At 42.9% G+C, this 15,239-nt stretch overlaps 1 protein-coding gene across 3 annotated transcripts in view; it reads left to right on the plus strand.

The window, feature by feature from the left end:
* The window catches only part of G3bp2 (G3BP stress granule assembly factor 2), an 88,119-nt gene that overhangs the window by 34,782 nt on the left and 38,098 nt on the right, over positions 1-15,239 (plus strand). Inside the window, exon 1 of one of the 3 annotated variants that reach the window (XM_090343417.1) lies at positions 13,441-13,655. The exons of the other annotated variants lie outside the window; for them this stretch is intronic. The gene's annotated coding sequence lies outside the window, so the exon portion shown is untranslated. Of the gene's footprint in view, positions 1-13,440; positions 13,656-15,239 lie in introns of those variants that run through there. 3 annotated transcript variants of the gene reach the window in all.

Here is a 15,239-nt window from a genome sequence, read left to right on the forward strand (position 1 = left end):
GTGCCCACCTTGAAAAAAACAGCCAAATCGGGTGTAAGGGCATGAATTCAAGCCCAAGTACTGGCACGCATGTGCATGTGCATGCACACATTTATTTTGAAATAAATTAAGTGTAGATTTATAGTTGCAAGGAATTTTACAGTGAGGTCTCTGAAAACATTCACCTGTGTTCCCCAGTACTGACATCCTGTGTGACTAAAACAGTTCACCATTCTGTAGTTAATGGTAAACCGGGGTCATTGGTTAGCAGAACTTTAAATTTGACTTTTTTTTTAATTAAAGTATTTATTAACATTGATTTTTACATCATGTTTCAAATGACGTGTTTAACAAACAAGTATTCAAGAAGGGAATCTCTATATACAATCACAGTCTCTTAATTTCTAGAACATAATCAAAATTAGGCTAAGAGTTTGTATATCATAGATCCATATTAATCAGTGTAATAAAACATTATGTCTATAGAGTCATAAGTTTTTATGTTTATGTAGTTGTGTTTATATTTCCCGTACTATGTCTGTATCATTGGGTATGCAAATATTGAGTCCTCGCTCTTGCACTGTTTGGATCTAATAGCCACATATTAAGGATACCATGAGCCTTTTGTTCCTTTGGTCTTGACTTGTCTCATTCAACATAATTCTCTCAAGATTCATCTACTTCCCTGCAAATGCTATTAGTTTATCTTGTCTGTTGGCTCTGTAGAATTCCATTGTGTGTGTGTGTATATATATATATATATATAATATATATGTAATATATATTATATATATGTAATATATAATATATATATATATATGCAACCCTAAAAGGGAAAATACTCATATTATTGAAGGTTTCAGGACTCCAAACAGGCAAGATCCTAGAAGGAACTCGTCTAGACACATCATAGTAAAGACACTAGACCCGAATACCAAGGAACTGATCTTAAATGCTGCAAAAACAAAAAAAGAGCTATACTGCAATGGGAAAAAAATTAGAATAACTGCAGACCTCTCCACGCAAACCCTAAACGCAAGAAAAGCTTGGAAAAACATCATTCATGCCCTGAAGACCAACAACTGCCATCCCAGACTGATTTATCCAGCAAAGCTAGCTTTTACAGTTGAGGGTAAATTTGACTTTTTAATAAAAATAGTATTTTATAACCTATGAAGCCTTCATTTCAATAATTACATTCTTAGATTCTATACATTGAAATATTATGTAGTTTAGCTAATTGGTTAACCATTTTAGAATACCATAATAAGATGTGGACCCTTTCTTTTCTGTTTTCTTGCTTGCTTGCTTGCTTTTTTTTGCCAGTTCTGGGACTTGAACTCAGGGCCTGGGCACTGTCCCTGAGCCTCTTTGTGCTCAAGGTTAGTGCTCTACCACTAGAGGCACAGAGCCACTTTGGGCTTTTTCTGTTTATGTGGTACTGAGGAACTGAACCCAGGGCTCCATGAGTGCTAGACAACATTCTACCACTGGACCACATTCCTACCCCTAAAATAAACCCGTTCAACAGAACACACACACACACACACTATATATATATACATATATACATATATATGTATATATGTTCATTATTTTAAAATTTCTCTATTTCAATAAATCTAAAACCTTTTTAACCATCTTTATTTTAAAATGGTACTTTGTTTTTAATTTACCTTATAAAAATATTTTCTCTTCAGGACCAGGAGTTTGGCCTAGTGGTAGAGTGCTTGCCTACCATGCATGAAGACCCAGATTCGATTCCTTGGTACCACATACATAGAAAAAGCCAGAAGTGATGCTGAGGCTCAAGTGGTAGAGCTTTATTTAGTCTTGCGAAAGTCCAAGGACAGTGCTCAGGCCCTGAGCTCAAGCCCAGGACTGGCTATATATATATATATTCTCTTCAACCCTCCAAATGTCTTATTGTGCTTCTGTTTTGGGGACTGAAATCTCTTGCACTCACTATAGCACTTGCTTAGTAGAGGAAAAGAGGAGAAAAGAAAAGCAAAACATTTTTCTCCCAACATTATTATCTCTTTGAACATGTTTTCTCTGTGCCTTTCAGCAGTAACTTTCAGTTCCATTTCTCTTTTCAGGTCCCCACCCAGAACTTAGGTAATTTGAGGTCATGTTTCTGGAGTCAAGGCCAGGCCATGCTGGGTCACTGAAACCCAGCTAGATATAGATTGGAAACTGGGAACTCCTGTCAGTTCTGAGTCAGCTGCCATAAGCCAGGTAATTTAGAGCCAGAACGGACCAATGTAGTGTGAATCAACAAGGCTTAGGTCAGCATGGCAGTCTGGAAGGAAGAAAGCATAGGTATTGTAAAAACCTACGCTCTAGCTAGTGCCAGTGGCTCATGCCTAGTAGCTAATCCTAGCTACTCTGAGGATCATGGTTCAAAGCAGCTGGGGCAGAAAAGTCCCTATAAAAATCTTATCTCCAGTTAACCACTCAAAAACTGGAAGTGGCACTATGGCTGAAGTGGTAGAATGCTAGTCTTGAGCACAAAGACCTCCGGGACCATGGCCAGGCCCCACAACTGACAAACAAGCAAGCAAGCAAGCTAGGCTTATGGTCTAACCTGCAGGACAGAATACATTTTGAATTAGAAGATGGTTCTTTCCTTAGTCCTAAACCTCTTCCATGCCTCCAGCAGAGGTCAGTCTCAAAGAAGTGTTCTTTGTCAGAGGCCAGCTCCCAAAGTTTAGCTACCTGTAAGAGGAAGTGGCTATCCTAGGATGTATGAGTAGAAACAAGTTTGACACTAACCTGAAATGAGGGATGCCTAGCTGTGTTCACTCTAAACTAGCCTAAAAATAGAAGAAAGATGATACGTTTTCATTCTATTAGCTTCCTAATATATGTATAGAGATGTTTTTTCCCCTTAAATTGGAAGTTTCACAGAGGTTCTACTAGCACTTTACGTTTTCTGTGGGCTAATGAATAACCTGTATTGTGTATAACTTGTGTGTGTGTGTGTGTGTGTGTGTGTGTGTGTGTGTGTGTGTGTGGTTTTTTTTCTTTTCTTTTCTTTTCTTTTCTTTTGCCAGTCTTGGGCTTGGGCTCAGGGCCTTAGCACTGTCCTTGGACTTTCTCAAGGCTAGAGCTCTACCACTTGAGCCTCAGCACCACTTCCAGCTTTTTTCTATGTATGTATGTATGTAGTACTGAGGAATCGAACCCGGGTATTCGTGCATGCTAGGCAAGCATTCTACCACTAGGCCAAACTCCCTGCCCCATGTGTGTGTGTTTTAATTATATGAAATAGCTTTACAGCTGGGTTGCTGAAAGAGATTATTGAAACAAACTTGCTCTTGAAAGTATTACATCCTTTTCTTCTTCCTTCTGAATTTGACTATCTTTTAAGATAAAGAGAGGATATAATTTCTTCATTCTGCACAACAAACAAGTGGGTCAAAAAAAAGAACATGGAATGAAGCAATGGAGAAGGTACCTGTACTCTCTGTGACTTTATGACATGGGGTCTTATTGTATTATCCATAGTGACTATGAGTTCTTAAACTCATGTTATTTTCCTGCCTTGGCATCCTATGTGCTTAGACTACAAGTATGAACCACCATGCCAGACTTGGCTTAGGTTTTCCACAAGAACCGTATACTCACTAATGCATTCTTTTCAGAAACAGGCTATTTTCCATCAAGAATCTAAGGGTCAGAGAAATGAACTAACTTGACCAGTGTCACAGAATACTTAGTGAGCTCATACCTGTAAATCCTAGCTACTGAGAGGCTGGGATCTGAAGATTGAGGTTTAAAGTTAGACTGTGCAGGAAAGACCCTGAGGCACTAAACTGCCAAAAAGTCAGAAATGGGGACCAGAAGTGTGGCCTAGTGGTAGAGTGCTTGCCTAGTATGCACCAAGACCTGGGTTCTATTCCTTGGTACCACTTACATAGAAAAAGCCCGAAATGGTGCAAGCTCAAGTGGTAGAGCTCTAGTCTTGAGAAAGTCCAAGGACAGTGCTCAGGCTATGAGTTCCAGCCCCAGGATATATATCTATATAGATAGACATATACATATACATATATACATATATCTACGACACACACATACATACATACATACACACACACACACACACACACACACACAAAAAGTCCCAGAAATGGACCGGTGGCTCAAGCAGTAGAATGCTAGCCCTGAGCAGAAAATCTCAGGGGCAGTGACTAGACAGACCTTGAGTTCAAGGCCTAGGACTGGCACACACAAAAAAGGCCTGGCATCCATGGTTCAGGTCTGTAATCCTAGCTATTCAAGAGGCTGAGATGTGAGGATTGCAGTTCAAAGCCAGCCCAGGCACTAAAGACCATGAGACTTATCTCCAATTAATCACTAGAAAACAGGAAGTGGGGCTGTGGCTCAAGGGGTAGGACGGTAACCTTTAGCTGAAGAGCTCAAGGACAATGGCAGGTCCAGAGTCCAAGCCCCATGACCCACAAAAAAAAAAAAAAAAAAATGGAGGGGAGGTAGGTTTGGCAATGTGGCTTGGCTTAGCACTAGACAGTAGAGTGCTTGCCTAGCACTCACAAAGCCCTGGATTCCATTCCTCAGTACCATATAAACAGATAAAGCTGAAAGTGGGATTATGGCTAAAGTGGTAAAGTGTTAGCCTTGAGCAAAACAACAACAACAACAACTCAGGGACAGCACTCAGGATCTGAGTATAGGACTGGCACCAAAAAGAAAAAGGCGGGGGAGGAGAAAGAAAGAAAGGAACAAAGGAAGGAAGGAAGAAGGAAAGAAAATGTCAGTGATAGTGCCCAAACCTTCATAAATTAAAGCTCCAGGACTGGCACAAAAAAAACAAACAAACAAAAAACCCTGCTCAGTGCAGAAAATAAAAGGTGGGATAAAATAAAATAAGGGAGGGATTTAATCCAGGTGTATTGTGCTTCTATATTTAAGTGGAGAATTGGCTTCTCTGCTCTGCCTTCTCTCAGTATACCTCCCTCCTTCTTCTAACAGACAACTCTGGCTTAGGGACAGTCTCTGTCACTAACTTAATCTATGGGAAACTGATTAATGAGCCACCAGAATTCCATTTCACCAAGGGAGATAGGCCTTCCCAATATACAAAAAATAACTGCTGACCATGCCCCCTCAGTGCTTGGTGAGATGAAATCAGAGAGGAGAGAATTGGATAACCTTGAGGCAACTCATATCCCGGCAGTAAGGCTTGAAGAATTAAACACGCCCTGCAGCCTAGTAATGGCTAGAATGTTCTTGTCTGACAAATGTAGTGCACTCAGAACAGTGCAAGATAAACACTGTTGAATTTTTCCTCTTTTCAATCATTTTCTAGACTCCAGGCTATTGTGGGCAGATGACGCCTCACTTATTTACATTATCTTAGTTGCAATACTTTCCAGGATTACAGTATCTCTTAGATCTCACTGCTTGGGGGTGGTTTTAGCTGTCAAAAGTAGCTTTATAAAAATTAAGAGTCATTAAAAATCACCAGGTCAGCCATGTGCAGTGGCTCACGCCTGTAACCCTAGCGGTTTAGGAAGCTGAGATCTAAGGATTGTGGATCAAAGCCAGCCCAGGCACTAAAGACTGTGAGATTCTTATTTCCAATTAATCACTAGAAAAGGGGAAGTGCGGGGCCGGGAGTTTGGCCTAGTGGTTAAAGTGCTTGCCTAGCATGCATGAAGACCCCGGTTCGATTCCTCGGTACCACATACATAGAAAAAAGCCAGAAGTGGTGCTGAGGCTCAAGTGGTAGAGCTCTAGCCTTGAGAAAGTCCAAGGATAGTGCTCAGGCCCTGAGCTCAAGCCCAGGACTGGCAAAAAAAGAAAAAAAAGAAAAAAAGAAAAGGGGAAGTGGGGGAGAGCTCAAGGGGCAGGGTGGTAGCCTTGAACTGAAGAGCTCAGGGACAGTGCCTAGGCCCAAAGTTCAAGCTCCATGGCCCACAAAAACAAACAAACAAACAAAAAACACTTCAAGTGACTTACCTTTTGCAATGCCATCATAAAATTCTTTGAATATTAATTTTTCATCATGATAGTCTAAATTCTGAAGGAGGGATAAAATGAGCAGGCAGTACAAATTTCTCAAGCACTTTTCTGCAAATGTGACATATTTCACACACTCAAACAATAATCAAATGGAGAGGAAAACACCCTTTTAGCTCTAACCTATCCCAGCCTCACAAAGAGATAATGGATGGAAAGATTGCAGGGAGAAATTCACACTTGATGCTTTCTTCAGGCTCTAATAGTCTTTCTCTTGTCTCTCTTGGAAAGGAAAGGATTCATCCCACTCTCTGTGCATTAAAGAGCCTTTGTAATGAAACCAGTTGTTGCCACAGGGAGCCCTGGAATTTTCAAGAAATGTGTTTTCAATCAGGCAGTCCTGCTCCATGGGTATGGAGGGTCATCATTTCACAGCAGGGCTTGGTATAGTGACCAGAGTCAGAAACTCTGATGCAGCTTGCCAATCTGGTGAATGGTTGCATTTGAAAGGATCTTAGAACTCTTAAAATGTTATGCAAATGAACATTGTTATTTTAGCCAAGTGGTAGCCAGTGAAAAAGGTGTGTGTCTGGTACATATATTTCTTCAAGGAACGAAGTTAGTACCAATCTTTAATGAACATTTCCTGTGTGCCTTGCACTGTTAAAACGTGTTTATACTCAGTATTGCTGGCTTACACCTGTAATCCTCGTTACTCAGGAGGCTGAGATATGAGAATAAAGGTTTGAAGCCAGCTTGGGGAGAAAAGTCTATGAGACTCTTATGTCCAGTTAACTACCCCAAACTCTGGAAGTGAAGCTGTAGCTTAAGTGGAAGAGTGCTAGCCTTGAGCACAAAAGCTCAGGGTGGACAGCTAGGCTCTGAGTTCAAACCCAGGACTGGCACAAAACCAACAAAAACCGTGGTTCACATATATTAACTTACCTACTCCTCATAGTATCTTAATTATGTAATTATGTCTCCATTTTATAAAAAACACTGACTCACAGAAAAGCTAAGCATGCTGCTGGAGTTGATCCCAAATTCATATACCAACTATGAGATGAAGTCAGGATTCAAATCCAAGTACTACACTGCTGGGGTATTGTCTTCTGTTCTAGTCTGTTCCTGATGCTATAACAAAATACCTTAGACTGGGTAATTTCTAAACAACAGAAATTTAGTGTTCACAGTTCTAGAGCATGAGAAGTCCACAGTCAAGGCACCAGCAGATTTGGTGTCCGGTGGAGAGTCTTTTCAGCTTCAAAGATGGTACTTTCATCTTGAAAACTATACAAGGGACTGAGTCTTCATTTTTTTTTTTTCCAGCCCTGAGCACTGTCCCTGAACTTGTTTTGCTCAAGGCCATTTTTCTACCACTTAAGACACAGGGCCACTTCTGGCTTTTTCTGTGCATGTAATACTGGGGAATTGAACCCAGAACTTCATGCATGCTAGGTAAGCACTCTACGATTAAGCTACATTCTCAGCCCCATCAAATCCTTTTTTAAGGACATTAAATCCATTAATGAAGGTGGAAGCTCATGATCTAGTTCCTAAAGATTCTTTTTTTTTTCCTTCTGGATGCTGTCAGTGCACTTCTGCTTGAGCTTTACCTCTTGAATCACAGCTGGTTAACTGCAAATGAGTCTCATGGACTTCCCTGCATATGCTGGCTTTGAATCTCTATCTTCAGATCTCAGCATCCTGAGTAGCTAGGATTATAGGCATGAACTACTGGTGCCTGGTTTAAGAACCCACCTCTTAAGAATACTGTATTAGAGGATGGACTTTCAACAGGAATTGGTCAGGATAGGAACATTCAAACTATGCATTCCATCATCCTGCCTAAATTGGTATAGGGTCCAGAGATTTGTCATACATGGATGCTTAAAATTGTGGTGAATGGGCTAGCAACGTGGCTTAGTGGTAGAGTGCTTGCCTAGTACCAAACAAACAAAAAGCTTCAAGTGGCACTGTGGACCAAGTGATAGAGTGCTAGCCTTGAGTAAAAGAAGCTCAAGGACAGTGTCCAGGTCCTAAGTTCAAGCCCCAGGACTGGCAAAACAAACAAACAAACAAAGAAACTTGATATGGCATCTAAATCTGATTGGAACAAGAGTTATTAATGGAATGTACAGAACTCATGGGACAATATATGATGACTGTGTACAGTCTCAAAGTACAACTAGACACCAGATACAAAGTAGTTCTAACTGTATACTAGAGAATCATAGCAGACGGTGTATCACCTAGTGGTAATAGCAAAGGTTCCCAGTAGTAGGAGAAATGGACATAGTATTCTGCTTGATATAATGTACCTAGAAGCACTTTTCTGGTATTTTTGTTGAAAGCACATAATCTAAGGCTAGGGATGTCCCTCAGTGGTTACCATGCACAAAGCCCTGCAAAAAGGAAATAGCAAAAAGAACATAATTTTGGGGTTCAGAATTTAGTTCATTTGAAGAGGAAGTGGTTAGTATATACAAGACCTGAGAGTTAATCATCAGCAACAAAACAACAAAATAACCTATATATAATTATAAGGAAGCCACACTGGTTGAAAGGAATTCTTGAAATTAATGTCTTATGCCTTTTAAGACTATTAAAGTCATGACATCCTCTTGAGCAAATGGTATCAGAAAAATTGGCTATCTACATGCAGAAGACTAAAACGACTCCTTTCACAAGGATATAAAAATCACAAAGATATAAACATCAACTTTTTTGGGGAACTGTAACATTATCAATTCCAAATGGATAATAGAGTTGAATGAAAGGCCTGAATCTTCAAAACTACTACAGAAAAACATAGGGAAATCTCTCATAAATACAGGAATAGGTAATTATTTCCTGACAAGGTCTCCAATTGCCCAGGAAATAAGAGTGAGAACTGACAAATGAGACTGCATCAAACTAAAGTTTCTGCACATCAAAAGAAACAATTACCAGAAGCAAGAGAAACCTACAATCTTCCTTAGCTATTCAATGGATAAGTGATTAATGTCCAGAATATACAGAGAGCTGAAAAAAATTAAACATTATAGTTGGGAAAGCAAATTGAATGGACAGTTCTCAGTAGAAACACAAGTAGTTAATAAATAATAAAGAAATGCTGGCACCAGTGGCTTCCTTAATCTTAGCTACTCAGGAGGTTCAAAGCCAGCCCTTGTAGGAAAGTCCTTGAGACTCTATCTCCAATTAACCACCAGAAAACCAGAAGTAGCACTGTGCCTCAAAGTGGTCCATGACCGACAATACATAAATAAATAAATTTTCAGTATCCTTAGCCAGTTCTGGAGCTTGAACTCAATGCTAGCCTCAAGCACAAAATTCCGGAACAGCACCAATAAAAAGCCCCAAGACTGGCACACACAAAAAAATAGTAATAAACAATTCATCTGTTGCTCTAGTCTTTGCGATTTTTCTGGCCTCGTCCTTCTAAGTATAGTTGTGTGGCATCATACCCAACTTTGTACACATTTTCTTAACAGGTTTCTTAACAGACTTTCTTAACAGGTTAGCTTTGAAATGTGGTCCTCAGATCTCAGCCTCCTGAACAGCTAGGATTATAAGCATGTGCTACTGGAACCTGGGTTCCAGGATTTCATTTTATTTATTTTGGCCTGTGGAAGGTGTCGAGAATATCATCTGATTTATGTAAAGGATTTGCATGTTGTAAAGATGGGTTTTAGTAGAATAAAAATGGAAGCATCTCAAATAGAAAGTTCTTTTAGTTGCTGTACATTATGGTACATGCATATTATCTCAGCACTCTGGAGGCTGAGGCAGGAGTGTGAGTGTGAGGTTAGCTTAATGTACATTGCAAGATGTTGTCCTAAAAAAGTTGTAATAAGGGGCCGGGAGTTTGGCCTAGTGGTAGAGTGCTTGCCTAGCATGCACGAAGACTGGGGTTCGATTCCTCGGTACCACATGCATAGGAAAAAGCTGGAAGTGGTGCTGTGGCTCAAGTGGTAGAGCTCTAACCTTGAGAAAGTCCAAGGACAGTGCTCAGGCCCTGAGCTCAAGCCCAGGACTGTCAAAAAAAAAAAAAAAGTTGTAATAAGAAATGGTGGCTTGAACTACTATTTAGCAGTAATAGTGATAGAAAGTGTTTAATCCACAATAATTAAAGGAAAGAGAACCCTACTGACACTGGCTGTGTGGTAGTCACTAAGGACCATTCACAGTGGGACCTCTGCCTTGCTTAATAGGAACAGAGATTGAAGGTTAGGGATATTAGATTGCTACTGAAATCCTGGAAAGACAAAAGGGTACTGAATCTAGACAGAGGCTATCACTGTGGAAAGGTATTACAAAGATTCAGACTTGAGAAACTCATAAACTATTTATTAAAATTGAAGATAGCTGAATTTTTTCAACCCCTATCCATTAGTTCCCCCGCCTGGCCCCCCACTTCCTGGCCCTTCCCCCCAGTATTCATTAATTTGTAGTAATACCCAAGAGCTAGAGTTGCCTGAGGACTGCTTTTGGTATAATTTTAGGACTAAACTAAGCTAAATGTCTTGAATATTTGGAACCAAGGTTGAGGTTGCTAATTTTCTAAGGCAGGAGGAAAAAAGTATATTAGGAAAGGAATACAATTTTAGGTAAACTGAGAGTGAGCCCTCTTTAGCATGAGAATGACAATGGCTTTTACAACCATACAAATTTGTCCCCTTCCCAGGACCAGCTCAAAGGGCAGTTTCGATGTTTCTCGGTGATCTCTATGTAATTGGGTGGACAAATTAAAGATCTAAAATTTTTTTTAAAAATTTAAAATTTTAGGACCTATTCCAGGACTTATCTTAGGCTGTAATGAAGATATTTGGGATAGTCAAAGAACTCATCTTGTAATATTCCATTTTGATTGTGACAGCATATGCTGTCAGCATATGCTGTCACGCTTAGTTTTCCGAGACCTTTTGATGCCGTTTTCCATTTTAGGTTTCGTTTACATTTCCCCATCATGGTTAAGTTAGAAGTAAGAAGGTTTCTTGTGTTTTGTTTTTTGGGAGTGGGGGAAGGACTCAGGTTTGAACTCTTGTGCGTTATGAAGGTAGTCTGCTATTGGAGCTACATACACTCCCAATCCTCTTAACATTTTAACAATAATTTTATTGTTGCTATTAATGTGTTATACAGAGGGGCTACCATTTCATTAGTCAGGTGATGAATATATTTCTTTTTTTGGACAATGTCATCACCTGGGAACTTGTGAGAAATGAACATTCTAGCCATCAGCACAAAATGGGGAATCAGAACCTCTAAGAGGCTTAATGAGTGCTTTGCACCTAGAGTCCCCAGCTGAGAAGTACATATGGCAGATAATACAAGGGTAATAGTGAGTGTGTGTGTGTGTGTGTGTGTGTGTGTGTGTGCGCACTTGAACTCAGGATCTGGGCCTTGTCCTTGAGCTTCTTTTGCTCAAGATTAACACTATACACCTTGAGTCACCCTTATATTTTCAGCTTTTTGGGGTGATTAATTGGAAATAGGAGTCTCATATACTTTCCTGCCCAGGCTGGCTTTTAACCTTGATTGTCAGATCTCAGCTTCCTGAGCTGCTAAGATTACAGGGGGGAACCACTGGCACTTAGTTACAAGGACCAATATTGTATGTAGCTTTCAATCAGAAGCATGCATTTTAAATGAATAGCTAAATGAATAGGGTAAATTACTTGACCTCTTAAGCCTCACTTTCCTTATCTGCAAAGTGAGCATAAAAAGCAATCCTTCATCTGGTTATTGTGAGGATTGATTCTATAAAATTAGAAGACTGACGGATTACATGTGTTATATTTGAAAGGCAATTTGAATATGAGAGGACAATTACCTCAGGTTCATCTCATAAAAGTGATAGTCTGTATATGTATATTGCATATTCAAAATTACCATTTTAACCCTTATTCCAAAATTTTTCTGAAGTTTGTGTGAGTGTGCATGTGTGTATGTTTGTGTCTGTGTGCGCCTGTACTGGGGCTTGAACTCAGAGCCTGGGTCTATTAGCTTTTTCGTTCAGGCTGGCATTCTACTACTTGAGCCAAAGCTCCACTTCTGGCTTTTTGTTTTGCATAGGCTCTAATGTGCCCATGTGACCATTAGTGCCTGTACTGGGGGGTTGAACTCAGAAACTGGGCTTGGGTCCATTAGCTGTTTACTCAAAGCTAGCGCTCTACCACTTGAACCACAGTTCCACTTCTGGCTTTTTTGGTAGTTAATTGGAGGTAAGTCTCACAGACTTTCTTGTCTAGGCTGACTTTAGATCCTCAAATCTAGGTAGCTAGGATTTCAGGCATTAGCCACCACGCCCAGCTTCGGTGGTAAATTGGAGATGAGAGTATCAAGGATTTGATTGTCAGGGCTGATTTCAAACAAGGATCCTCAAAATTTGAGACTCCCAAGTAAGTAGGATTATTGGCATGAACTACCAGGGTCCAGCTCTTTTGATATCCTCTGATCACACTGCCTGACCTAAGAGGCAAGTAGCATTTTGACTTGTACAAGATTATTTTCCATAAAATCAAAGTCGCCTTTGGGGCAGATCTGGGCCTAGATCTGAAACAAGACTGTTATCTTTGAGCCGGGAGTTTGGCCTGGTGATAAGAGTGCTTGCCTGGCATGCAGAAGACCCAGGATTCCTTGGTACCACATAGGCAGAAAAACCCAGAAGTGGTGCTGAGGCTCAAGTGGTAGAGCTCTAGTCTTAAGGAAAGCCCAAGGACAGTGCTCAGGCCCCGAGTTCAAGCCCCAGAACGGGCAAAAAAAAAAAAAAAAAAGACGTATCTTGATCTTTCTTGGTATTTCTAGCCATTAGCTTTAGCTTATGAAATGCTACATCTTATGTATTAAAACGATCATTTTCTCTCTATAGAGCCCATAATCCTATTTTCCTATGTCCCGAGGTCCATAATATATATTGCTTTAAGCTATTAGGGTGTCTATGACCTTTTCTGCGGAACTTAATGGATTAGAAGGGATTAATCACCATAGGTGAGTTTAGCACGCACACAGCTGAACCCCTGGCTGCATTTTTGTCTGACTAGGGCAGCACCCTGCAGACAACCTCATTCTGAGAGACTACGGGAAATTCCTCTCTCTTAAGACGAATAACTAGACCGGGAATATCAGCAAAAGGCAGCATGTCGCTGCAGAGAAGCGGCTAGGGTTCGCGCCACCTGGAAGAAGGGCGGAGAAGCTAAAGCCCCCGGGCAAGAGAAAGGCAGCCTCCTTGTGACGTAAAGTCAGCGGACTCCGGCCCGGCTTTAGGCCGGTTCCGGTTCCCCGGCTTTCAGGGCGCGAGCGTGCGCGAGCGAGCGCGGCGGCGTACTGCGCGTGCTCCGGGGAGGGACGCGAAAGAGAAGGTTGGCCCGGGCTAGCAGAGGCGGCGCGTGATTGGCTGGGGCCGCGCTGGGGGGTTCCCCGGCCCCGTCGGCAGGGGTAAAACAATAAGAGGGGGCGGCGGCAAAGGGGGCGGGACGTCCGTGTTCCTCGTCGCTCGCCGCAGCGCTTGGCGCCCGGGAAGAGGCAGTTGTGGAGGGGAAGACCGGCTCGCGGCTCTCCCGCTTCTAAGGCTTCTTTGGGTCTGTCGGAGGAAAAAGGCGGAGAGCCCGAACAACCCCCGCCGCGGCCAGCCCTCGGCGACTCTCCCGCTGACCTCCGCGCGCCTTACCCGCCACCGCTGTTGGTTGGAGGTGTGTACGGGGGCCGGGCGGAGAGGTCGGTGTGGCGGTCGGAAGGGGACCTTCCCCGCGCGCGTCGCGGCTCGCGGTAACCGTCCGGGGCCCGAGCTCCGCTGTCGGCGCCGCTGCGGCGGCGGAGACGGAGACATTGTTCTCGCCGCCGGCTGCCTACGCCGCCGAGGGTGCGCGCGCGAGGAGCCGAGCCTCTCCTCCGAAGTGAGGGCCGGGGAGGCTGCGTGGGAAGGGAGGTGGCCGCGCCGGCGCGCGTGGTGCGGGCCGGGGCGCCGGGGGTACAGGTGGGGCCGGGGCTCGGCGGGGACCGGGGTGGCGAGGCAGGAAGAAGGGGGACGCGGAGCTCCTGAAGGCGCGCCGGTGGAGGCACACAAGGGGAGCGGAGGCCGTGGGCTTTGTGGAGAGGCTGTGCCGAGGTGCGGAGCCCACCTGCCTCTCCTGCGGTTCGTGTTGGCGGTGGCCTTCGAGTGGTGGGGACGCGGTGGCCGCCCCGCCCGTGGGGGAGGGGAAGGAGGCCGCGGCGGCGGCGGCGGCGGCGGCGGCAGCGGCAGGAGCGGCGGGATCGACGCAGATGCGAAAGTAGCGGCCTCCGGGCACCATTTCCGCGCATGGAAACGGAATCCGGTTTGAAGGCAGCCGCCGCTTCACTTACCCGATGCTCAGCGTTCGGGTACTCGGGCTGTCTCGTGCGCCTCCTTCGTCCTCCTTTTATTCAGTATCCTGCTAACCCATGCCTGAGTGCTTTGGGGAATGGGTTTTTCTCTCGCCCCACTTTTTTTTTTTTTTGATGGGGGGGAAGGGACAGGGAATTTCTTAGATTATATGACTCTTGTTAGTCTAATCTGATCGAATTTTTCTTGCTTCTCTAAACCAGATTAACTAAGATGGCCCTGTGCTGTTTTAGTTCTCCGCATAGACGTGTGTCCCCCCCCACCCCCGCCCCGAACATAACTAATTTATTTTAACGGAGTTTTGAGGACTTTGCTCTCTTTAAAAACCATACACGTGCCTCGAAGCTGGTATGGGAAAGTTGTCGCCTCCTTTAAAGTTGGAGAGAGATACAGATTTTAGGCTCAAGGTACCGTACTTCGTGCTAATCTACCAAATATTAGCATAGTTAAGTACCTAGATCTAGGAGTCATTACCTGCGATTAGACTACATTGGAAGATGGTAGTAATTCCCTTGACCAGCTCAATATTTGGCAGTTAAATTAACACTAGGCATGTGAACCAAAATTTCTTAGTAAACATTTGGCCTTGCCAAATCCATTGGTCCTTTTTGTTAAAGACTCATGGCCTTCAAAAGTAGAGCAGGTATGTATGATCACTTTGAACCTTAAGGTGGAATTATGTATCTTTTCTTTGGCTACATTGCCTTTTCGTATGATCTAGCTTCTTGTTAGTGAAAAATTGTCCAGGAATTGTAGGGAGGATGTGTACTGTCCCAGATGGTTCATATTGAACATTCTAGGCTGCAGTATCACTACTAATATATATGGCATACCAGTGCCAGGCACTGGTGGCTCAAGCCTGTAATCCTAGCTCCATCTACCCTGGAGGCTGAGATCTGAGGGTTATGGTTCA

Source organism: Megascapheus bottae, chromosome 13 (genome assembly GCF_031878675.1).
Source record: "Megascapheus bottae isolate mThoBot1 chromosome 13, mThoBot2.hap1, whole genome shotgun sequence".
Lineage (NCBI taxonomy): Eukaryota > Metazoa > Chordata > Mammalia > Rodentia > Geomyidae > Megascapheus > Megascapheus bottae.